Source organism: Pseudophryne corroboree, chromosome 5, assembly GCF_028390025.1.
Source record: "Pseudophryne corroboree isolate aPseCor3 chromosome 5, aPseCor3.hap2, whole genome shotgun sequence".
NCBI lineage: Eukaryota > Metazoa > Chordata > Amphibia > Anura > Myobatrachidae > Pseudophryne > Pseudophryne corroboree.
The window spans coordinates 525,893,139-525,918,943 of NC_086448.1; positions in this window are offsets into that span (position 1 = coordinate 525,893,139).

A 25,805-nucleotide genomic window follows, 5' to 3' on the forward strand; every position below is an offset into this window, starting at 1 on the left:
TCGGGTGTGTTTTGGATTTGGGTGTTTTTTTCAAAAAACCCTAAAAAACAGCTTAAATCATAGAATTTGGGGGTCATTTTGATCCCAAAGTATTATTAACCTCAAAAACCATAATTTACACTCATTTTCAGTCTATTCTGAATACCTCACACCTCACAATATTATTTTTAGTCCTAAAATTTGCACCTAGGTCGCTGGATGACTAAGCTAAGCGACCCTAGTGGCCGACACAAACACCGGGCCCATCTAGGAGTGGCACTGCAGTGTCACGCAGGATGTCCCTTCCAAAAAACCCTCCCCAAACAGCACATGACGCAAAGAAAAAAAGAGGCGCAATGAGGTAGCTGTGTGAGTAAGATAAGCGACCCTAGTGGCCGACACAAACACCGGGCCCATCTAGGAGTGGCACTGCAGTGTCACGCAGGATGGCCCTTCCAAAAAACATTCCACAAACAGCACATGACGCAAAGAAAAATTAAAGAAAAAAGAGGTGCAAGATGGAATTGTCCTTGGGCCCTCCCACCCACCCTTATGTTGTATAAACAGGACATGCACACTTTAACCAACCCATCATTTCAGTGACAGGGTCTGCCACACGACTGTGACTGAAATGACGGGTTGGTTTGGACCCCCACCAAAAAAGAAGCAATTAATCTCTCCTTGCACAAACTGGCTCTACAGAGGCAAGATGTCCACCTCATCATCATCCTCCGATATATCACCGTGTACATCCCCCTCCTCACAGATTATCAATTCGTCCCCACTGGAATCCACCATCTCAGCTCCCTGTGTACTTTGTGGAGGCAATTGCTGCTGGTCAATGTCTCCACGGAGGAATTGATTATAATTAATTTTAATGAACATCATCTTCTCCACATTTTCTGGATGTAACCTCGTACGCCGATTGCTGACAAGGTGAGCAGCGGCACTAAACACTCTTTCGGAGTACACACTTGTGGGAGGGCAACTTAGGTAGAATAAAGCCAGTTTGTGCAAGGGCCTCCAAATTGCCTCTTTTTCCTGCCAGTATAAGTACGGACTGTGTGACGTGCCTACTTGGATGCGGTCACTCATATAATCCTCCACCATTCTTTCAATGGTGAGAGAATCATATGCAGTGACAGTAGACGACATGTCCGTAATCGTTGTCAGGTCCTTCAGTCCGGACCAGATGTCAGCATCAGCAGTCGCTCCAGACTGCCCTGCATCACCGCCAGCGGGTGGGCTCGGAATTCTGAGCCTTTTCCTCGCACCCCCAGTTGCGGGAGAATGTGAAGGAGGAGATGTTGACAGGTCGCGTTCCGCTTGACTTGACAATTTTCTCACCAGCAGGTCTTTCAACCCCAGCAGACTTGTGTCTGCCGGAAAGAGAGATCCAAGGTAGGCTTTAAATCTAGGATCGAGCACGGTGGCCAAAATGTAGTGCTCTGATTTCAACAGATTGACCACCCGTGAATCCTTGTTAAGCGAATTAAGGGCTCCATCCACAAGTCCCACATGCCTAGCGGAATCGCTCCGTGTTAGCTCCTCCTTCAATGTCTCCAGCTTCTTCTGCAAAAGCCTGATGAGGGGAATGACCTGACTCAGGCTGGCAGTGTCTGAACTGACTTCTCGTGTGGCAAGTTCAAAGGGCATCAGAACCTTGCACAACGTTGAAATCATTCTCCACTGCACTTGAGACAGGTGCATTCCACCTCCTATATCGTGCTCAATTGTATAGGCTTGAATGGCCTTTTGCTGCTCCTCCAACCTCTGAAGCATATAGAGGGTTGAATTCCACCTCGTTACCACTTCTTGCTTCAGATGATGGCAGGGCAGGTTCAGTAGTTGTTGGTGGTGCTCCAGTCTTCTGTACGTGGTGCCTGTACGCCGAAAGTGTCCCACAATTCTTCTGGCCACCGACAGCATCTCTTGCACGCCCCTGTCGTTTTTTAAAAAATTCTGCACCACCAAATTCAAGGTATGTGCAAAACATGGGACGTGCTGGAATTTGCCCATATTTAATGCACACACAATATTGCTGGCGTTGTCCGATGCCACAAATCCACAGGAGAGTCCAATTGGGGTAAGCCATTCCGCGATGATCTTCCTCAGTTGCCGTAAGAGGTTTTCAGCTGTGTGCGTATTCTGGAAAGCGGTGATACAAAGCGTAGCCTGCCTAGGAGAGAGTTGGCGTTTGCGAGATGCTGCTACTGGTGCCGCCGCTGCTGTTCTTGCAACGGGAGTCCATACCTCTACCCAGTGGGCTGTCACAGTCATATAGTACTGACCCTGCACTGCTCCACTTGTCCACATGTCCGTGGTTAAGTGGACATTGGGTACAGCTGCATTTTTTAGGACACTGGTGAGTCTTTTTCTGAGGTCTGTGTACATTTTCGGTATCGCCTGCCTAGAGAAGTGGAACCTAGATGGTATTTGGTAACGGGGGCACACTACCTCAAGAAATTGTCTAGTTCCCTGTGAACTAACGGCGGATACCGGACGCAGGTTTAACACCAACATAGTTGTCAAGGCCTCAGTTATCCGCTTTGCAGCAGGATGACTGCTGTGATATTTCATCTTCCTCGCAAAGGACTGTTGGACAGTCAATTGCTTACTGGAAGTAGTACAAGTGGTCTTCCGACTTCCCCTCTGGGATGACCATCGATTCCTAGCAGCAACAACAGCAGCGCCAGCAGCAGTAGGCGTTACACGCAAGGATGCATCGGAGGAATCCCAGGCAGGAGAGGACTCATCAGAATTGCCAGTGACATGGCCTGCAGGACTATTGGCATTCCTGGGGAAGGAGGAAATTGACACTGAGGGAGTTGGTGGGGTGGTTTGCGTGAGCTTGGTTACAAGAGGAAGGGATTTACTGGTCAGTGGACTGCTTCCGCTGTCACCCAAAGTTTTTGAACTTGTCTGACTTATTATGAATGCGCTGCAGGTGACGTATAAGGGAGGATGTTCCGAGGTGGTTAACGTCCTTACCCCTACTTATTACAGCTTGACAAAGGCAACACACGGCTTGACACCTGTTGTCCGCATTTCTGTTGAAATACCTCCACATTGAAGAGCTGATTTTTTTGGTATTTTCACCAGGCATGTCAACGGCCATATTCCTCCCACGGACAACAGGTGTCTCCCCGGGTGCCTGACTTAAACAAACCACCTCACCATCAGAATCCTCCTGGTCAATTTCCTCCCCAGCGCCAGCAACACCCATATCCTCCTCATCCTGGTGTACTTCAACACTGACATCTTCAATCTGACTATCAGGAACTGGACTGCGGGTGCTCCTTCCAGCACTTGCAGGGGGTGTGCAAATGGTGGAAGGCGCATGCTCTTCACGTCCAGTGTTGGGAAGGTCAGGCATCGCAACCGACACAATTGGACTCTCCTTGTGGATTTGGGATTTCGAAGAACGCACAGTTCTTTGCGGTGCTTTTGCCAGCTTGAGTCTTTTCAGTTTTCTAGCAAGAGGCTGAGTGCTTCCATCCTCATGTGAAGCTGAACCACTAGCCATGAACATAGGCCAGGGCCTCAGCCGTTCCTTGCCACTCCGTGTGGTAAATGGCATATTGGCAAGTTTACGCTTCTCCTCCGACAATTTTATTTTAGGTTTTGGAGTCCTTTTTGGTGTTTTGGATTTGACATGCTCTGTACTATGACATTGGGCATCGGAATTGGCAGACAACGTTGCTGGCATTTCATCGTCTCGGCCATGACTAGTGGCAGCAGCTTCAGCACGAGGTGGAAGTGGATCTTGATCTTTCCCTAATTTTGGAACCTCAACATTTTTGTTCTCCATATTTTAATAGGCACAACTAAAAGGCACCTCAGGTAAACAATGGAGATGGATGGATACTAGTATACTTATGGATGGACTGCCGAGTGCCGACACAGAGGTAGCTACAGCCGTGGACTACCGTACTGTGTCTGCTGATAATATAGACTGGATGATAATGAGATGAAATCAATATATATATGTATGTATATATAATATCACTAGTACTGCAGCCGGACAGGTAGATAATATATTTATTAGGTAATGATGACTGATGACGGACCTGCTGGACACTGTCAGCTCAGCAGCACCGCAGACTGCTACAGTAAGCTACTATACTATAGTAGTATGTACAAAGAAGAAAGAAAAAAAAAAACCACGGGTAGGTGGTATACAATTATGGATGGACTGCCGAGTGCCGACACAGAGGTAGCTACAGCCGTGGACTAACGTACTGTGTCTGCTGCTAATATAGACTGGATGATTGATAATGAGATGAAATCAATATATATATGTATGTATATATAATATCACTAGTACTGCAGCCGGACAGGTAGATAATATATTTATTAGGTAATGATGACTGATGACGGACCTGCTGGACACTGTCAGCTCAGCAGCACCGCAGACTGCTACAGTAAGCTACTATACTATAGTAGTATGTACAAAGAAGAAAGAAAAAAAAAAAAAACACGGGTAGGTGGTATACAATTATGGATGGACTGCCGAGTGCCGACACAGAGGTAGCTACAGCCGTGGACTAACGTACTGTGGGGGTAATTCCAAGTTGATCGCAGCAGGATTTTTGATAGCAACTGGGCAAAACCATGTGCACTGCAGGGGAGGCAGATATAACATGTGCAGAAAGAGTTAGATTTGGGTGGGTTATTTTATTTCTGTGCAGGGTAAATACTGGCTGCTTTATTTTTACACTGCAAATTAGATTGCAGATTGAACACACCACACCCAAATCTAACTCTCTCTGCACATGTTATATCTGCCTCCCCTGCAGTGCACATGGTTTTGCCCAGTTGCTATCAAAAATCCTGCTGCGATCAACTTGGAATTAGCCCCTGTGTCTGCTGCTAATATAGACTGGATGATTGATAATGAGATGAAATCAATATATATATGTATGTATATATAATATCACTAGTACTGCAGCCGGACAGGTAGATAATATATTTATTAGGTAATGATGACTGATGACGGACCTGCTGGACACTGTCAGCTCAGCAGCACCGCAGACTGCTACAGTAAGCTACTATACTATAGTAGTATGTACAAAGAAGAAAGAAAAAAAAAAAACCACGGGTAGGTGGTATACAATTATGGATGGACTGCCGAGTGCCGACACAGAGGTAGCTACAGCCGTGGACTAACGTACTGTGTCTGCTGCTAATATAGACTGGATGATTGATAATGAGATGAAATCAATATATATATGTATGTATATATAATATCACTAGTACTGCAGCCGGACAGGTAGATAATATATTTATTAGGTAATGATGACTGATGACGGACCTGCTGGACACTGTCAGCTCAGCAGCACCGCAGACTGCTACAGTAAGCTACTATACTATAGTAGTATGTACAAAGAAGAAAGAAAAAAAAAAAACCACGGGTAGGTGGTAAACAATTATGGATGGACTGCCGAGTGCCGACACAGAGGTAGCTACAGCCGTGGACTAACGTACTGTGTCTGCTGCTAATATAGACTGGATGATTGATAATGAGATGAAATCAGTATATATATGTATGTATATATAATATCACTAGTACTGCAGCCGGACAGGTAGATAATATATTTATTAGGTAATGATGACTGATGACGGACCTGCTGGACACTGTCAGCTCAGCAGCACCGCAGACTGCTACAGTAAGCTACTATACTATAGTAGTATGTACAAAGAACAAAGAAAAAAAAAAACCACGGGTAGGTGGTATACAATTATGGATGGACTGCCGAGTGCCGACACAGAGGTAGCTACAGCTGTGGACTAACGTACTGTGTCTGCTGCTAATATAGAGTCTAGACTGGATGATAAATTATTGATAATGAGATGAAATCAATATAATATCACTAGTACTGCAGCCGGACAAGTACTATATATATTTATTATGTAATGACTGATGACGGACCTGCTGGACACTGTCAGGTCAGCAGCACCGCAGACTGCTACAGTAAGCTACTATAGTAGTATGTATAAAGAAGAATGAAAAAAAAAAAAACCACGGGTAGGTGGTATACAATATTATATATATATATATATATATTATATACAATTATATATATATATATATATATTAAACTGGTGGTGATTGATTATTAAACTGGTGGTCAGGTCACGTTGCAACTTGCAACTAGTACTCCGAGTCCTAAGCAGACAATCACAAAATATATTATTATACTGGTGGTCAGTGTGGTCACAACAATGGCAGTGTGGCACTGACTCTGGCAGCAAAAGTGTGCACTGTACGTTATATGTACTCCTGAGTCCTGCTCTCAGACTCTAACTGCTCCCCACTGTCAGTGTCTCCCCCACAAGTCAGATAATTAATACAATACACAGTCACACTATCTAATCTATATCACTTCAGCAAGTAGTATAGTAGTATAGTAGTACACCTCCTAATAGTAATAATGCTCCCCAAAATACTGTGTCTCTCTCGTCTCTACTGTGTCTCTCTCTTCTCTAAACGGAGAGGACGCCAGCCACGTCCTCTCCCTATGACTCTCAATGCACGTGTGAAAATGGCGACGACGCGCGGCTCCTTATATAGAATCCGAGTCTCGCAAGAATCCGACAGCGGGATGATGACGTTCGGGCGCGCTCGGGTTAACCGAGCAAGGCGGGAAGATCCGAGTCGCTCGGACCCGTGAAGAAAAAACTGAAGTTCGGGCGGGTTCGGATTCAGAGGAACCGAACCCGCTCATCACTAAAAAATACACATTGTAGAGTAGTGAAGTGTGAAACACGCCAGGAAAAAGCAGTTCTATTTGAAAAGTGCAAAAAAATATGATTCGTATAGTTTTGCGGCCGCATTTAAGCTTTTTACTGCCGAACCTACAAATACGAAACATTGATAAATCACAGAGTTCTATTAATTGACTGGCGCATCTGACCGACGGTGTATTCATTCGTATTTCTGTGTGCGACAGTGCAAAAAAATACGAATGCTACAAACACTGCCGAATTTGACCTTTTGTAAATGCCCGAATTGCCACTTAGAAAAAAAACAACACATCGATTTAAAACGAACGCAATACGAATCTTAGTAAATATACCCCCAGGTGATCATATGTGATCATTGGACAATATTACCATGCACTACAGAAAATGTATGTTTTGTGTATATAAGGTGTGTACATTATGTGCTCTCTCACCCCCATAAGCACACTAGAAACTTTGGGGTACTCATATTATGTTGCCCACTTTTAGATATTGTCTGGAATCACCTTTAATCCCCAGATAATATTATCCTGTGTTATGGAAAACAGATTTCTGTTTATGGGTGGGAGGGCACTACATGCATTATAACTAGTGATGTGCATCGGACATTTTTCGGGTTTTGTGTTTTGGTTTTGGATTCGGTTCCACGGCCGTGTTTTGGATTCGGACGCGTTTTGGCAAAACCTCCCTGAAAATTTTTTGTCGGATTCGGGTGTGTTTTGGATTCGTTTTTTTTTTACAAAAAACCCTCAAAAACAGCTTAAATCATAGAATTTGGGGGTCATTTTGATCCCATAGTATTATTAACCTCAATAACCATAATTTCCACTCATTTTCAGTCTATTCTGAACACTTCACACCTCACAATATTATTTTTAGTCCTAAAATTTGCACCGAGGTCGCTGGATGGCTAAGCTAAGCGACCCAAGTGGCCGACACAAACACCTGGCCCATCTAGGAGTGGCACTGCAGTGTCAGGCAGGATGGCACTTCAAAAAAAATTGTCCCCAAACAGCACATGATGCAAAGAAAAAAAGAGGCGCACCAAGGTCGCTGTGTGACTAAGCTAAGCGACACAAGTGGCCGACACAAACACCTGGCCCATCTAGGAGTGGCACTGCAGTGTCAGGCAGGATGGCACTTCAAAAAAATTGTACCCAAACAGCACATGATGCAAAGAAAAATGAAAGAGGCGCACCAAGGTCGCTGTGTGACTAAGCTAAGCGACACAAGTGGCCGACACAAACACCTGGCCCATCTAGGAGTGGCACTGCAGTGTCAGGCAGGATGGCACTTCAAAAAAATAGTCCCCAAACAGCACATGATGCAAAGAAAAAAAGAGGCGCACCAAGGTCGCTGTGTGACTAAGCTAAGCGACACAAGTGGCCGACACAAACACCTGGCCCATCTAGGAGTGGCACTGCAGTGTCAGGCAGGATGGCACTTCAAAAAAATTGTCCCCAAACAGCACATGATGCAAAGAAAAATGAAAGAAAAAAGATGTTCAAGATGGAATTGTCCTTGGGCCCTCCCACCCACCCTTATGTTGTATAAACAGGACATGCACACTTTAACGAACCCATCATTTCAGCGACAGGGTCTGCCATACGACTGTGACTGAAATGACTGGTTGGTTTGGGCCCCCACCAAAAAGAGAAGCAATCAATCTCTCCTTGCACAAACTGGCTCTACAGAGGCAAGATGTCCACCTCATCATCCTCCTCCGATTCCTCACCCCTTTCACTGTGTATATCCCCCTCCTCACAGATTATTAATTTGCCCCCACTGGAATCCACCATCTCAGGTCCCTGTGTACTTTCTGGAGGCAATTGCTGCTGGTGAATGTCTCCACGGAGGAATTGATTATAATTCATTTTGATGAACATCATCTTCTCCACATATTCTGGAAGTAACCTCGTACGCCGATTGCTGACAAGGTGAGCGGCTGCACTAAACACTCTTTCGGAGTGCACACTGGAGGGAGGGCAACTTAGGTAGAATAAAGAAAGTTTGTGCAAGGGCCTCCAAATTGCCTCTTTTTCCTGCCAGTATATGTACGGACTGTCTGACGTGCCTACTTGGATGCGGTCACTCATATAATCCTCCACCATTCTTTCAATGGTGAGAGAATCACATGCAGTGACAGTAGACGACATGTCAGTAATCGTTGGCAGGTCCTTCAGTCCGGAGCAGATGTCAGCACTCGCTCCAGACTGCCCTGCATCATCGCCAGCGGGTGGGCTTGGAATTCTTAGCCTTTTCCTCGCACCCCCAGTTGCGGGAGAATGTGAAGGAGGAAATGTTGACAAGGTCACGTTCCGCTTGACTTGACAATTTTCTCACCAGCAGGTCTTTGAACCTCTGCAGACTTGTGTCTGCCGGAAAGAGAGATACAACGTAGGTTTTAAATCTAGGATCGACCACGGTGGCCAAAATGTAGTGCTCTGATTTCAACAGATTGACCACCCGTGAATCCTGGTTAAGCGAATTAAGGGCTCCATCCACAAGTCCCACATGCCTAGCGGAATCGCTCTGTTTTAGCTCCTCCTTCAATGTCTCCAGCTTCTTCTGCAAAAGCCTGATGAGGGGAATGACCTGACTCAGGCTGGCAGTGTCTGAACTGACTTCACGTGTGGCAAGTTCAAAGGGTTGCAGAACCTTGCACAATGTTGAAATCATTCTCCACTGCGCTTGAGTCAGGTGCATTCCCCCTCCTTTGCCTATATCGTGGGCAGATGTATAGGCTTGAATGGCCTTTTGCTGCACCTCCATCCTCTGAAGCATATAGAGGGTTGAATTCCACCTCGTTACCACCTCTTGCTTCAGATGATGGCAGGGCAGGTTTAGGAATGTTTGGTGGTGCTCCAGTCTTTGGCACGCGGTGGCTGAATGCCGAAAGTGGCCCGCAATTCTTCGGGCCACTAACAGCATCTCTTGCACGCCCCTGTCGTTTTTTTAAATAATTCTGCACCACCAAATTCAATGTATGTGCAAAACATGGGACGTGCTGGAATTTGCCCAGATGTAATGCACGCACAATATTGGTGGCGTTGTCCGATGTCACAAATCCCCAGGAGAGTCCAATTGGGGTAAGCCATTCTGCGATGATGTTCCTCAGTTTCCGTAAGAGGTTGTCAGCTGTGTGCCTCTTCTGGAAAGCGGTGATACAAAGCGTAGCCTGCCTAGGAACGAGTTGGCGTTTGCGAGATGCTGCTACTGGTGCCGCCGCTGCTGTTCTTGCTGCAGGAGGCAATACATCTACCCAGTGGGCTGTCACAGTCATATAGTCCTGAGTCTGCCCTGCTCCACTTGTCCACATGTCCGTGGTTAAGTGGACATTGGGTACAACTGCATTTTTTAGGACACTGGTGACTCTTTTTCTGAGGTCTGTGTACATTTTCGGTATCGCCTGCCTAGAGAAATGGAACCTAGATGGTATTTGGTACCGGGGACACAGTACCTCAATCAAGTCTCTAGTTGCCTCTGAATTAACGGTGGATACCGAAACCACGTTTCTCACCGCCCAGGCTGCCAAGGCCTGAGTTATCTGCTTTGCAGCAGGATGACTGCTGTGATATTTCATCTTCCTCGCAAAGGACTGTTGGACAGTCAATTGCTTACTGGAAGTAGTACAAGTGGTCTTCCGACTTCCCCTCTGGGATGACGATCGACTCCCAGCAGCTACAACAGCAGCGCCAGCAGCAGTAGGCGTTACACTCAAGAATGCATCGGAGGAATCCCAGGCAGGAGAGGACTCGTCAGACTTGACAGTGACATGGCCTGCAGGACTATTGGCTTTCCTGGGTAAGGAGGAAATTGACACTGAGGGAGTTGGTGGTGTGGTTTGCAGGAGCTTGGTTACAAGAGGAAGGGATTTAGTTGTCAGTGGACTCCTTCCGCTGTCACCCAAAGTTTTTGAACTTGTCACTGACTTCTGATGAATGCGGTCCAGGTGACGTATAAGGGAGGATGTTCCTAGGTGGTTAACGTCCTTACCCCTACTTATTACAGCTTGACAAAGGCAACACACGTCTTGACACCTGTTGTCCGCATTTGTGTTGAAATAATTCCACACCGAAGAGCTGATTTTTTTTGTATTTTGACCAGGCATGTCGATAGCCATATTCGTCCCACGGACAACAGGTGTCTCCCCGGGTGCCTGACTAAAACAAACCACCTCACCATCAGAATCCTACTTGTCAATTTCCTCCCCAGCGCCAGCAACACCCATATCCTCATCCTGGTGTACTTCAACAGTGACATCTTCAATTTGACTATCAGGAACTGGACTGCGGGTGCTCCTTCCAGCACTTGCAGGGGGCGTGCAAATGGTGGAAGGCACAAGCTCTTCCCGTCCAGTGTTGGGAAGGTCAGGCATCGTAACCGACACAATTGGACTCTCCTTGGGGATTTGTGATTTAGAAGAACGCACAGTTCTTTGCTGTGCTTTTGCCAGCTTAAGTATTTTTATTTTTCTAGCGAGAGAATGAGTGCTTCCATCCTCATGTGAATCTGAACCACTAGCCATGAACATAGGCCAGGGCCTCAGCCATTCCTTGCCACTCCGTGTCGTAAATGGCATATTGGCAAGTTTACGCTTCTCATCAGACGCTTTCAATTTTGATTTTTGGGTCATTTTACTGAACTTTTGTTTTTTGGATTTTACATGCTCTCTACTATGACATTGGGCATCGGCCTTGGCAGACGACGTTGATGGCATTTCATCGTCTCGGCCATGACTAGTGGCAGCAGATTCAGCACGACTTGGAAGTGTATCTTGATCTTTCCCTATTTTAACCTCCATATTTTTGTTCTCCATTTTTTATTGTGTGGAATTATATGCCAGTACCAATAGCAATGGCCTACTACTATATATACTGCGCACAACTGAAATGCACCACAGGTATGGATGGATAGTATACTTGATGACACAGAGGTAGGTACAGCAGTGGCCTACTGTACTGTACTGCTATATATATTATATACTGGTGGTCAGCAAACTGTGCAAAACTGAAATGCACTACAGGTATGGATGGATAGTATACTTGACGACACAGAGGTAGGTACAGCAGTGGCCTACTGTACCGTACTGCTATATAAATTATATACTGGTGGTCAGCAAACTGTGCAAAACTGAAATGCACCACAGGTATGGATGGATAGTATACTTGACGACACAGAGGTAGGTACAGCAGTGGCTTACTGTACCGTACTGCTATATATATTATATACTGGTGGTCAGCAAACTGTGCAAAACTGAAATGCACCACAGGTATGGATGGATAGTATACTTGACGACACAGAGGTAGGTACAGCAGTGGCCTACTGTACCGTACTGCTATATATATTATATACTGGTGGTGAGCAAACTGTGCAAAACTGAAATGCACCACAGGTATGAATAGATAGTATTCTTGACGACACAGAGGTAGGTACAGCAGTGGCCTACTGTACCGTACTGCTATATATTATATACTGGTGGTCAGCAAACTGTGCAAAACTGAAATGCACCACAGGTATGGATGGATAGTATACTTGACGACACAGAGGTAGGTACAGCAGTGGCCTACTGTACCGTACTGCTATATATATTATATACTGGTGGTCAGCAAACTGTGAAAAACTGAAATGCACCACAGGTATGGATGGATAGTATACTTGACGACACAGAGGTAGGTACAGCAGTGGCCTTCTGTACCGTACTCCTATATATTATATACTGGTGGTCAGCAAAATTATGCACTGTACTCCTACTATATACTACAATGCAATGTGTTTTTCAGGCAGACAACGTATACTGGTGGTCACTGGTCAGCAAAACTCTGCACTGTACTCCTCCTATATAATATACTGGTGGTCCCCAGTGCCCACAATAAAGCAGTGTGAGCACAGATATATGCAGCACACTGAGCACAGATATGGAGTGTTTTTCAGGCAGACAACGTATACTGGTGGTCACTGTCAGCAAAACTCTGCACTGTACTCCTCCTATATAATACAGCTGCTCCCCAGTCCCCACAATTAAGCAGTGTGAGCACAGATATATGCAGCACACTGAGCACAGATAAGGAGCGTTTTTTTCAGGCAGAGAACGGATAAAACTGGTGGTCACTGATCAGCAAAACTCTGCACTGTACTCCTCCTATATTATACAGCTGCTCCCCAGTCCTCCCCACAATTAAGCAATAAAGCACAATCAAGTTCAACAATAAACGGAGAGGACGCCAGCCACGTCCTCTCCCTAACATTTCCAATGCACGAGTCAAAATGGCGGCGACGCGCGGCTGCTTATATAGAATCCGAATCTCGCGAGAATCCGACGTTGATGATGACGTTCGGGCGCGCTCGGGTTAACCGAGCCATACGGGAGAATCCGAGTATGCCTCGGACCCGTGTAAAATGGGTGAAGTTTGTGGGGGTTCGGTTTCCGAGGAACCGAACCCGCTCATCACTAATTATAACAACCATTTAATTACATAAGTAAATGTGGGGTCATCTACATATGAAAGAGATGAGTCCCCTTTTTCCATAGATGAAGAAACCAATCTCCCCCATGATGACTCGCACATACATGGATGCAAACAGTCTGTAAAGAGGGGAGTCTCCTTAGTAGTTAGAGGGGAGTGCTTTCTTAGTAGTTATTGTCTGGTGATTACCAGACAAAGGGGGTTATTCAGAGATGAACACAGATCGCTGCATATGCAGCCAGGTCTTCGTTCATCTCAGCACATGCTGTGGGCCGCTGAGCACAGGGCAAGGCTGCCCAGCATGTGTGAATCCACCTCCTGATGCTATCTAATTGTGAACACATTGAATCTAAGGTTGACCCCTGTCAGCATAGTTGGTCAGCGGCCATTTTTTGTTTCCCGGATCGGCTGCATGTGACGTCATGCAGCTGCCCCGAAAATAGTCCCATTGGCCCCGCTCAGCCTCCCCAACACCGCGTCGCCGCCTCGCAAATGCCAGCTGATGTCAATCACATTGCGGTAGCATTCATTGGGGATGTGACCGCAATGTGTGTGTCCACACAGCCGCTGTGCTGCCACTGCGCTTGGGTAGTTTACCGCCATTGGCAAACTGAGCTGGGGGCCAAATTAGTGTCTGGTTCTGAATGACCCTCAATGGCCTATTGGATAGTGATAAATTGCACGGTGATTAAGTACCAGCCAATCAGCTCTAACTGTCATTTTTCAAACACTGTCTGTAGCATGACAGTTAGGAGCTGATTGGCTGGTACTTTATCACCATGCAATTTATCACTCTCCAAGGCTTGATAAATCTGAAATAGTACACAAAACATACAGATTTCAAGAGATGAGGTGCGGTCTGAAAGTCCATTGTATCTCCCCCATCTTGTGTCAAATTTCAAAAAGTGAATTTTCATTTTATGCGGTATGTTGTTTAGTTTTTAAAATGGTAAGCCTTGCTGGACTACTATATTCTTAAGACAGCCCTCACTCTAAACAAGTGTTTTTTCAGTTGAGCGATCGACTGACTGCACATGTATCTCAATCGTACTGCACAAGCTCTGTCGCTCTGAGTGAGGATTCATTTGCAAAGTTATTGAAGGGACTATTCAGGGGAGGTAATGGGGAGTGGCAGCAAAGTTGCAGGGCGATCACCTTTAGGGCGTCTAGCTGCCTCCATCTGTGATACCATATGCATTAATGATGGCTCTGGTATCTTACTTCTGATGGCCATTCTGCGTGACCATAGGGTCACTCAGAAGGGTGATTATCGAAAGATCTGCGATCACACAAAGTCTTTGTATTCAGTTGTTGAGATTAGCTAAATCTCCGGTTGGCACCGCAATACAAATACTGTCTGCTGAGACATTACATGTTTTCGGACAGAGGGCTTAATTCAGACCTGATCGTAAGCACATCTACGGTCAGTCACACAGACATGTGGGGGAACGCCCAGCATGTAAGGCCCGACCCCCCCCCACTCAAGTACAAAAGCATCGCACAGCGGTGATGCTTTTGTACTTGATGAGTAGCTCCCCACCTGCGCAGCTCCTGCGCACTGGCAGGGAGCTACTCGTCGATGTGAGGGTCGCTGCGGCTGTGTATGACGTCACGCAGCCGCCGCTGCCCGCCTCCTGCATGGTCTTGGGGCACACCTGCATTGCTCTGAACTGCACCCCTAAAACGGCGGCCAAACTCCGCCGGCCCACCCCATCCCGCCCAGCGAACGCCTCTGCCTGTCAATTAGGCAGAGGCGATCGCAGGGCTGAGACGGCAGTTGGCTGTATGGCATGTACTGGTGCACTGCGGCACCGGTCCATGCGCAGTTCAGACCTGATCGCTGCTGTGCGAAAACGTACAGCACTGATCCGGTATGAATTAGGCTCATAATCCTCGTACAGAATCGCAGATGAGAATGCAGAGGCGTACAGCTATGACTCACGCCCTTTGTCTATACTCTACTCAGCTTTCCTTCTGCTTTTATCCCCTCTCAAACTGAATATGCTGACACTATATTTTATATATATATATATATATATATACACACATTCACCTAGCCCTCCTATTATTGCCCCAGACACTTCTGACCTTGTTGGCATGTCCTTAGATCTGTCCTTCCTTGTGTATAATTTATCTCCTAATTACCCTGACATAAGATTTTGCTGTAAATGTTATATTTAGCCTTAGAACTCATTGTTAGAGTATATCCCTAGTGTATGGTGAGGGGATTAATTATTTTATGACTTACTGGTAATTAAATGTGTGTCGACTTATTTATGTTACATTGGTTGCAATTTCATTAGGTCTACGTTAAAAATAGTAAATGAGTATTGTTACTTTTCTGGACATTCTTATGTCTGATTATTCATTGTAAGCTATAAATATGTGTTGGTTATTAATTATGTAGATGTTTTCCCACATTGTGCTATAAAGTATTTGCTTGAAAATGTGAGATTATTTTAGCATATTTCCTTTAGGGAAGCAAGCCAACGCCAGAGCTCTCACTGTACCTCAGGGACGTGCGGTGAGATACATTTCTCAGGAGGCACTGGCTTGTACCAGAGCCAGGTTTACACTCAATATATGAGCCAAGGGGTGCATATGGGCATTATACACAGGTGCAGCAGTATACAGTATGCTGCTGGAAATTTGGAGAGTTTTGATCAAAGATGTGCAGAAAAGATAGGCACTGCCTCACCTGCCATAGACTGTGTAAGTCCAGATTTTTGGCTATGAAAACTATTAGAATAATACAAAGAAGGTATTTATAATATATTATTTGTATTTATCATATACTTTATATAGACAAAACTCTGGCGTATACGTTAGTACATGGGTCTTCACCTATTAAGGTATGCTAAAACTGAGGCAGGGCATGCTGGGATGTGTAATTCCACAGCAGCTGGAAGGCCACAGGAAAGACTCTGCCTCACCTCACCGCACGTCACTGCTGTACCTCCAATGTAATAATAGACAGCAAGATGCAAATACAGGCCAAATTCTGGCTACTTAGCACATATTTTTAAAGCAGTAATAATTTATAATGCAAAACCTGTTCTTAATGTTCTAATTCTTGTTTCTTATGTTTTGGACACTTTCCTTTAATCGTTAAAACACTGTTGGCCACTTCTTGACCTTTTCAGCATCACTGAAAGGGTCTCTTAAAACTAGATATGTGCACAAGGACCATTTTTGCTGGTTTTGGTCCTAATTTGCCGTTTGGTTTTGGATGTCCCCCCAAACCCTCCCCCCCCTCCACCGTTAATGTACAAAAAAAAAAGCTACAATCACATAATTTGGGCCTTTTTTTTTTTTGTTCCTAGGTGTTATTAACCTCAATAACATTAATTTGCACTCATTTCCAGTAAATTCTGACCACCTCACAGCTCACAATATTGTTTTGGCTGGTTACTAAGTGACAGAACAGCAGCACAAACACACGGCAGTTTATAGCACATCTAAGAAACAAAAGGAAAAGTGGTGCAAGATGGAATTGATCTTGGCCTCTAACATCCACCCTTATGTTGGCTATAAAAAGGATATGCCCAGTTTAACAGACCAAGTTCTTCAGTGACAGGGAATGCCACTTTTGTGGCTGAAGTGCTTGGTTTGTTTGGGCCATAACAAAATATTTTTTTGGAAGTATTACCTCCGATCACTAATGAGTAGAATGATGAAAAGGGTGTTATTTACATTATAATCTTGTAAAATAAATTTCATGAAGTTGCTGCAAATGATGTACAGTAACATGGAGGAGGTGCCTAGATGGCTAACATCCTACCTTTACTAACTTTGGAATGTAAGATCTTGGCGCAGCATTAAATTAGAAAGATAGAAAAAAAAAGAAAGAATGTAGGAAAATGTCAGACTGAATAAATTAAAACACGTTTAATCATCACAAATAATTAAAATCTATATAAGCACGATTGATACATATGGGGATTTGACCGGTACACACAATTCGTATCTATAAACTTTTTCCCGGTACCAATACCCTCTATTTAAATGGATAAAAACTCGTCCACAAAGTCACAGCCTAATCGGCTTTAAATGTCCTGAGACCTGATATCCTTTGCCACAAGGGCTTCCAGTATTTTTAACCGGGCTGGTCTTTAAAAATTGGTTGTTAACCGGCCAAGGAGGGGGTCCGGACGGAGACGGAGATCCGGCGAACGGAGCGGAGGGTGAAAGGTACACCAGCATCAAATACATACTGCTATCAGAAACCAGCAGCGTCAACCTACCTGTGTTAGCATACATCATTTCAAATAGGGTGTATAAGGTCTTGCTGCTTTGGACCATTCATTTATACAAGCACTAAACGAGATTACATTATGATTTTATAAGCATATCATTTTTAAAGACCAGCCCGGTTAAAAATACTGGAAGCCCTTGTGGCAAAGGATATCAGGTCTCAGGACATTTAAAGCCGATTAGGCTGTGACTTTGTGGACGAGTTTTTATCCATTTAAATAGAGGGTATTGGTACCGGGAAAAAGTTTATAGATACGAATTGTGTGTACCGGTCAAATCCCCATATGTATCAATCGTGCTTATATAGATTTTAATTATTTGTGATGATTAAACGTGTTTTAATTAGTGATGAGCGGGTTCGGTTTCTCGGAATCCGAACCCGCCGAACTTCAGCTTTTTTTACACGGGGCCGAGCAGGCTCGGATCCTCCCGCCTTGCTCGGTTAACCTGAGCGCGCCCGAACGTCATCATCCCGCTGTCGGATTCTCGCGAGACTCGGATTCTATATAAGGAGCCGCGCGTCGCCGCCATTTTCACACGTGCATTGAGATTGATAGGGAGAGGACGTGGCTGGCGTCCTCTCCGTTTATAGAGAAGAGAGTAGAGAGTTAGAGACACTATTTACTAATTTTGGGGAGCATATTAGGACTGGAGTACTACTACTTGCTGATAGTGTGACCAGTGACCATTGACCACCAGTTTAATTAATCCGTTCTCTGCCTGAAAAAAAACGATACACAGTGTGACACAGTCACATACCATATCTGTGCTCAGCCTCAGTGTGCTGCATCATCATATGTAATACTGTATATCTGACTGTGCTGAGTGCTCACTGCTCACACAGCTTAATTGTGGGGGAGACTGGGGAGCAGTTAGAGCAGGAGTACATAAATAATATATTTTAAGTACAGTGCACACTTTTGCTGCCAGAGTGCCACACTGCCAGTGTGACTGACCAGTGACCACACTGACCACCAGTATATTGTGATTGTCTGCTTAGGACGGAGTACTACTTGCTGATAGTGTGACCAGTGACCACCACCAGTTTAATTAATCCGTTCTCTGCCTGAAAAAAAACGATACACAGTGTGACACAGTCACATACCATATCTGTGCTCAGCCCAGTGTGCTGCATCATATGTAATACTGTATATCATTATCTGACTGTGCTGAGTGCTCACTGCTCACACAGCTTAATTGTGGGGGAGACTGGGGAGCAGTTATAGCAGAAGTACATATTTTAAGTACAGTGCACACTTTTGCTGCCAGAGTGCCACTGCCAGTGTGACTGACCAGTGACCACTGACCACCAGTATATTGTGATTGTCTGCTGACCACCAGTATATTGTGATTGTCTGCCTGAAAAAGTTAAACACTCGTCGTGTGGTGTTTTTATAAACGCATTCTGCAGACAGTGTCCAGCAGGTCCGTCATTACATAATATATACCTGTCCGGCTGCAGTACTAGTGTGATATATATATATTTTAATTTTATCTCATTATCATCCAGTCTATATTAGCAGCAGACACAGTACGGTAGTCCACGGCTGTAGCTACCTCTGTGTCGGCAGTCGCTCGTCCATCCATAATTGTATACCACCTACCCGTGGATTTTTTTTTTCTATCTTCTTGATACTAGTAGCTTACTTTAGGAGTCTGCAGTGCTGACAGACAGTGTCCAGCAGGTCCGTCATTACATAATATATACCTGTCCGGCTGCAGTACTAGTGTGATATATATATATATTTTAATTTTATCTCATTATCATCCAGTCTATATTAGCAGCAGACACAGTACGGTAGTCCACGGCTGTAGCTACCTCTGTGTCGGCAGTCGCTCGTCCATCCATAATTGTATACCACCTACCCGTGGTTTTTTTTTTCTATCTTCTTGATACTAGTAGCTTACTTTAGGAGTCTGCAGTGCTGACAGACAGTGTCCAGGAGGTCCGTCATTACATAATATATACATGTCCGGCTGCAGTACTAGTGTGATATATATATATATTTTAATTTTATCTCATTATCATCCAGTCTATATTAGCAGCAGACACAGTACGGTAGTCCACGGCTGTAGATACCTCTGTGTCGGCAGTCGCTCGTCCATCCATAATTGTATACCACCTACCCGTGGTTTTCTTTTCTATCTTCTTGATACTAGTAGCTTACTTTAGGAGTCTGCAGGGCAGACAGACAGTGTCCAGCAGGTCCGTCATTACATAATATATACCTGTCCGGCTGCAGTACTAGTGTGATATATATATATTTTCATTTTATCTCATTATCATCCAGTCTATATTAGTAGCAGACACAGTACGGTAGTCCACGGCTGTAGCTACCTCTGTGTCGGCAGTCGCTCGTCCATCCATAATTGTATACCACCTACCCGTGGTTTTTTTTTTTCTATCTTCTTGATACTAGTAGCTTACTTTAGGAGTCTGCAGTGCTGACAGACAGTGTCCAGCAGGTCCGTCATTACATAATATATACCTGTCCGGCTGCAGTACTAGTGTGATATATATATATATATTTTAATTTTATCTCATTATCATCCAGTCTATATTAGCAGCAGACACAGTACGGTAGTCCACGGCTGTAGCTACCTCTGTGTCGGCAGTCACTCGTCCATCCATAATTGTATACCACCTACCCGTGTTTTTTTTTTTTTCTATCTTCTTGATACTAGTAGCTTACTTTAGGAGTCTGCAGTGCTGACAGACAGTGTCCAGCAGGTCCGTCATTACATAATATATACCTGTCAGGCTGCAGTACTAGTGTGATATATATATATTTTAATTTTATCTCATTATCATCCAGTCTATATTAGCAGCAGACACAGTACGGTAGTCCACGGCTGTAGCTACCTCTGTGTCGGCAGTCGCTCGTCCATCCATAATTGTATACCACCTACCCGTGGTTTTTTTTTTTTTCTATCTTCTTGATACTAGTAGCTTACTTTAGGAGTCTGCAGTGCTGACAGACAGTGTCCAGCAGGTCCGTCATTACATAATATATACCTGTCCGGCTGCAGTACTAGTGTGATATATATATATTTTAATTTTATCTCATTATCATCCAGTCTATATTAGCAGCAGACACTGGCCCTCATTCCGAGTCGTTCGCTCGGTATTTTTCATCGCATCGCAGTGAAATTCCGCTTAGTGCGCATGCACAATGGCCCTCATTCCGAGTTGATCGGTCGCAAGGCGAATTTAGCAGAGTTACACACGCTAAGCCGCCGCCTACTGGGAGTGTATCTTAGCATCTTAAAATTGCGACCGATGTATTCGCAATATTGCGATCACAAACTACTTAGCAGTTTTAGAGTAGCTCCAGACTTACTCTGCCTGTGCGATCAGTTCAGTGCTTGTCGTTCCTGGTTTGACGTCACAAACACACCCAGCGTTCGCCCAACCACTCCCCCGTTTCTCCGGCCACTCCTGCGTTTTTTCCGGAAACGGTAGCGTTTTCAGCCACACGCCCATAAAACGCCGTGTTTCCGCCCAGTAACACCCATTTCCTGTCAATCACATTACGTTCGCCGGAGCGATGAGAAAGCCGTGAGTAAAAATACTTTCTTCATAGCAAAGATACTTGGCGCAGTCGCAGTGCGAATATTGCGCATGCGCACTAAGCGGAATTTCACTGCGATGCGATGAAAAATACCGAGCGAACGACTCGGAATGAGGGCCAATATTCGCACTGCGACTGCGCCAAGTATCTTTGCTATGAAGATAGTATTTTTACTCACGGCTTTTTCATCGCTCCGGCGATCGTAATGTGATTGACAGGAAATGGGTGTTACTGGGCGGAAACAGGCCGTTTTATGGGAGTGTGGCTGAAAACGCTACCGTTTCCGGAAAAAACGCAGGAGTGGCCGGAGAAACGGGGGAGTGGTTGGGCGAACGCTGGGTGTGTTTGTGACGTCAAACCAGGAACGACAAGCACTGAACTGATCGCACAGGCAGAGTAAGTCTGGAGCTACTCTAAAACTGCTAAGTAGTTTGTGAGCGCAATATTGCGAATACATCGGTCGCAATTTTAAGATGCTAAGATACACTCCCAGTAGGCGGCGGCTTAGCGTGTGTAACTCTGCTAAATTCGCCTTGCGACCAATCAACTCGGAATGAGGGCCACAGTACGGTAGTCCACGGCTGTAGCTACCTCTGTGTCGGCAGTCGCTCGTCATCCATAAGTATACTAGTATCCATCCATCTCCATTGTTTACCTGAGGTGCCTTTTAGTTGTGCCTATTAAAATATGGAGAACAAAAATGTTGAGGTTCCAAAAATAGGGAAAGATCAAGATCCACTTCCACCTCATGCTGAAGCTGCTGCCACTAGTCATGGCCGAGACGATGAAATTCCATCAACGTCGTCTGCCAAGGCCGATGCCCAATGTCATAGTACAGAGCATGTAAAATCCAAAACACCAAATATCAGTAAAAAAAGGACTCAAAAATCTAAAATAAAATTGTCGGAGGAGAAGCGTAAACTTGCCAATATGCCATTTACCACACGGAGTGGCAAGGAACGGCTGAGGCCCTGGCCTATGTTCATGGCTAGTGGTTCAGCTTCACATGAGGATGGAAGCACTCAGCCTCTCGCTAGAAAAATGAAAAGACTCAAGCTGGCAAAAGCACAGCAAAGAACTGTGCGTTCTTCGAAATCCCAAATCCACAAGGAGAGTCCAATTGTGTCGGTTGCGATGCCTGACCTTCCCAACACTGGACGTGAAGAGCATGCGCCTTCCACCATTTGCACGCCCCCTGCAAGTGCTGGAAGGAGCACCCGCAGTCCAGTTCCTGATAGTCAGATTGAAGATGTCAGTGTTGAAGTACACCAGGATGATGAGGATATGGGTGTTGCTGGCGCTGGGGAGGAAATTGACAAGGAGGATTCTGATGGTGAGGTGGTTTGTTTAAGTCAGGCACCCAGGGAGACACCTGTTGTCCGTGGGAGGAATATGGCCATTGACATGCCTGGTGAAAATACCAAAAAAATCAGCTCTTCGGTGTGGAAGTATTTCAACAGAAATGCGGACAACATTTGTCAAGCCGTGTGTTGCCTTTGTCAAGCTGTAATAAGTAGGGGTAAGGACGTTAACCACCTCGGAACATCCTCCCTTATACGTCACCTGCAGCGCATTCATAATAAGTCAGTGACAAGTTCAAAAACTTTGGGCGACAGCGGAAGCAGTCCACTGACCAGTAAATCCCTTCCTCTTGTAACCAAGCTCACGCAAACCACCCCACCAACTCACTCAGTGTCAATTTCCTCCTTCCCCAGGAATGCCAATAGTCCTGCAGGCCATGTCACTGGCAATTCTGACGAGTCCTCTCCTGCCTGGGATTCCTCCGATGCATCCTTGCGTGTAAAGCCTACTGCTGCTGGCGCTGCTGTTGTTGCTGCTGGGAGTCGATGGTCATCCCAGAGGGGAAGTCGTAAGACCACTTTTACTACTTCCACCAAGCAATTGACTGTCCAACAGTCCTTTGCGAGGAAGATGAAATATCACAGCAGTCATCCTGCTGCAAAGCGGATAACTGAGGCCTTGGCATCCTGGGTGGTGAGAAACGTAGTTCCGGTATCCATCATTACTGCAGAGGCAACTAGAGACTTGTTGGAGGTACTGAGTCCCCGGTACCAAATACCATCTAGGTTCCATTTCTCTAGGCAGGCGATACCGAAAATGTACACAGACCTCAGAAAAAGAGTCACCAGTGTCCTAAAAAATGCAGCTGTACCCAATGTCCACTTAACCACGGACATGTGGACAAGTGGAGCAGGGCAGGGTCAGGACTATATGACTGTGACAGCCCACTGGGTAGATGTAGGGACTCCCGCCGCAAGAACAGCAGCGGCGGCACCAGTAGCAGCATCTCGCAAACGCCAACTCTTTCCTAGGCAGGCTACGCTTTGTATCACCGGTTTCCAGAATACGCACACAGCTGAAAACCTCTTACGGCAACTGAGGAAGATCATCGCGGAATGGCTTACCCCAATTGGACTCTCCTGTGGATTTGTGGCATCGGACAACGCCAGCAATATTGTGTGTGCATTAAATCTGGGCAAATTCCAGCACGTCCCATGTTTTGCACATACCTTGAATTTGGTGGTGCAGAATTATTTAAAAAACGAGAGGGGCGTGCAAGAGATGCTGTCAGTGGCCAGAAGAATTGCGGGACACTTTGGGCGTACAGGCACCACGTACAGAAGACTGGAGCAACACCAAAAACGCCTGAACCTGCCCTGCCATCATCTGAAGCAAGAAGTGGTAACGAGGTGGAATTCAACCCTCTATATGCTTCAGAGGTTGGAGGAGCAGCAAAAGGCCATTCAAGCCTATACAACTGAGCACGATATAGGAGGTGGAATGCACCTGTCTCAAGCGCAGTGGAGAATGATTTTAACGTTGTGCAAGGTTCTGCAACCTTTTGAACTTGCCACACATGAAGTCAGTTCAGACACTGCCAGCCTGAGTCAGGTCATTCCCCTCATCTGGCTTTTGCAGAAGAAGCTGGAGACATTGAAGGAGGAGCTAACACAGAGCAATTCCGCTAGGCATGTGGGACTTGTGGATGGAGCCCTTAATTCGCTTAACAAGGATTCACGGGTGGTCAATCTGTTGAAATCAGAGCACTACATTTTGGCCACCGTGCTCGATCCTAGATTTAAAACCTACCTTGGATCTCTCTTTCCGGCAGACACAAGTCTGCTGGGGTTCAAAGACCTGCTGGTGAGAAAATTGTCAAGTCAAGCGGAACGCGACCTGTCAACATCTCCTCCTTCACATTCTCCCGCAACTGGGGGTGCGAGGAAAAGGCTCAGAATTCCGAGCCCACCCGCTGGCGGTGATGCAGGGCAGTCTGGAGCGACTGCTGATGCTGACATCTGGTCCGGACTGAAGGACCTGCCAACGATTACGGACATGTCGTCTACTGGCACTGCATATGATTCTCTCCCCATTGAAAGAATGGTGGAGGATTATATGAGTGACCGCATCCAAGTAGGCACGTCACACAGTCCGTACTTATACTGGCAGGAAAAAGAGGCAATTTGGAGGCCCTTGCACAAACTGGCTTTATTCTACCTAAGTTGCCCTCCCACAAGTGTGTACTCCGAAAGAGTGTTTAGTGCCGCCGCTCACCTTGTCAGCAATCGGCGTACGAGGTTACTTCCAGAAAATGTGGAGAAGATGATGTTCATTAAAATGAATTATAATCAATTCCTCCGTGGAGACATTGACCAGCAGCAATTGCCTCCACAAAGTACACAGGGAGCTGAGATGGTGGATTCCAGTGGGGACGAATTGATAATCTGTGAGGAGGGGGATGTACACGGTGATATATCGGAGGATGATGATGAGGTGGACATCTTGCCTCTGTAGAGCCAGTTTGTGCAAGGAGAGATTAATTGCTTCTTTTTTGGTGGGGGTCCAAACCAACCCGTCATTTCAGTCACAGTCGTGTGGCAGACCCTGTCACTGAAATGATGGGTTGGTTAAAGTGTGCATGTCCTGTTTATACAACATAAGGGTGGGTGGGAGGGCCCAAGGACAATTCCATCTTGCACCTCTTTTTTCTTTAATTTTTCTTTGCGTCATGTGCTGTTTGGGGAGTGTTTTTTTGAAGGGCCATCCTGCGTGACACTGCAGTGCCACTCCTAGATGGGCCAGGTGTTTGTGTCGGCCACTAGGGTCGCTTAGCTTACTCACACAGCTACCTCATTGCGCCTCTTTTTTTTCTTCTTTGCGTCATGTGCTGTTTGGGGAGTGTTTTTTGAAGGGCCATACTGCGTGACACTGCAGTGCCACTCCTAGATGGGCCAGGTGTTTGTGTCGGCCACTAGGGTCGCAAATCTTAGTCACACAGCTACCTCATTGCGCCTCTTTTTTTCTTTGCGTCATGTGCTGTTTGGGGAGTAGTTTTTTGAAGGGCCAGCCTGCGTGACACTGCAGTGCCACTCCTAGATGGGCCAGGTGTTTGTGTCGGCCACTTGGGTCGTTGAGCTTAGTCACACAGCTACCTCATTGCGCCTCTTTTTTTCTTTGCATCATGTGCTGTTTGGGGAGTGTTTTTTGGAAGGGCCATCCTGTGTGACACTGCAGTGCCACTCCTAGATGGGCCAGGTGTTTGTGTCGGCCACTTGGGTCGCTGAGCTTAGTCACACAGCTACCTCATTGCGCCTCTTTTTTTCTTTGCGTCATGTGCTGTTTGGGGAGTGTTTTTTGGAAGGGCCATCCTGCGTGACACTGCAGTGCCACTCCTAGATGGGCCAGGTGTTTGTGTCGGCCACTTGGGTCGTTGAGCTTTGTCACACAGCTACCTCATTGCGCCTCTTTTTTTCTTTGCGTCATGTGC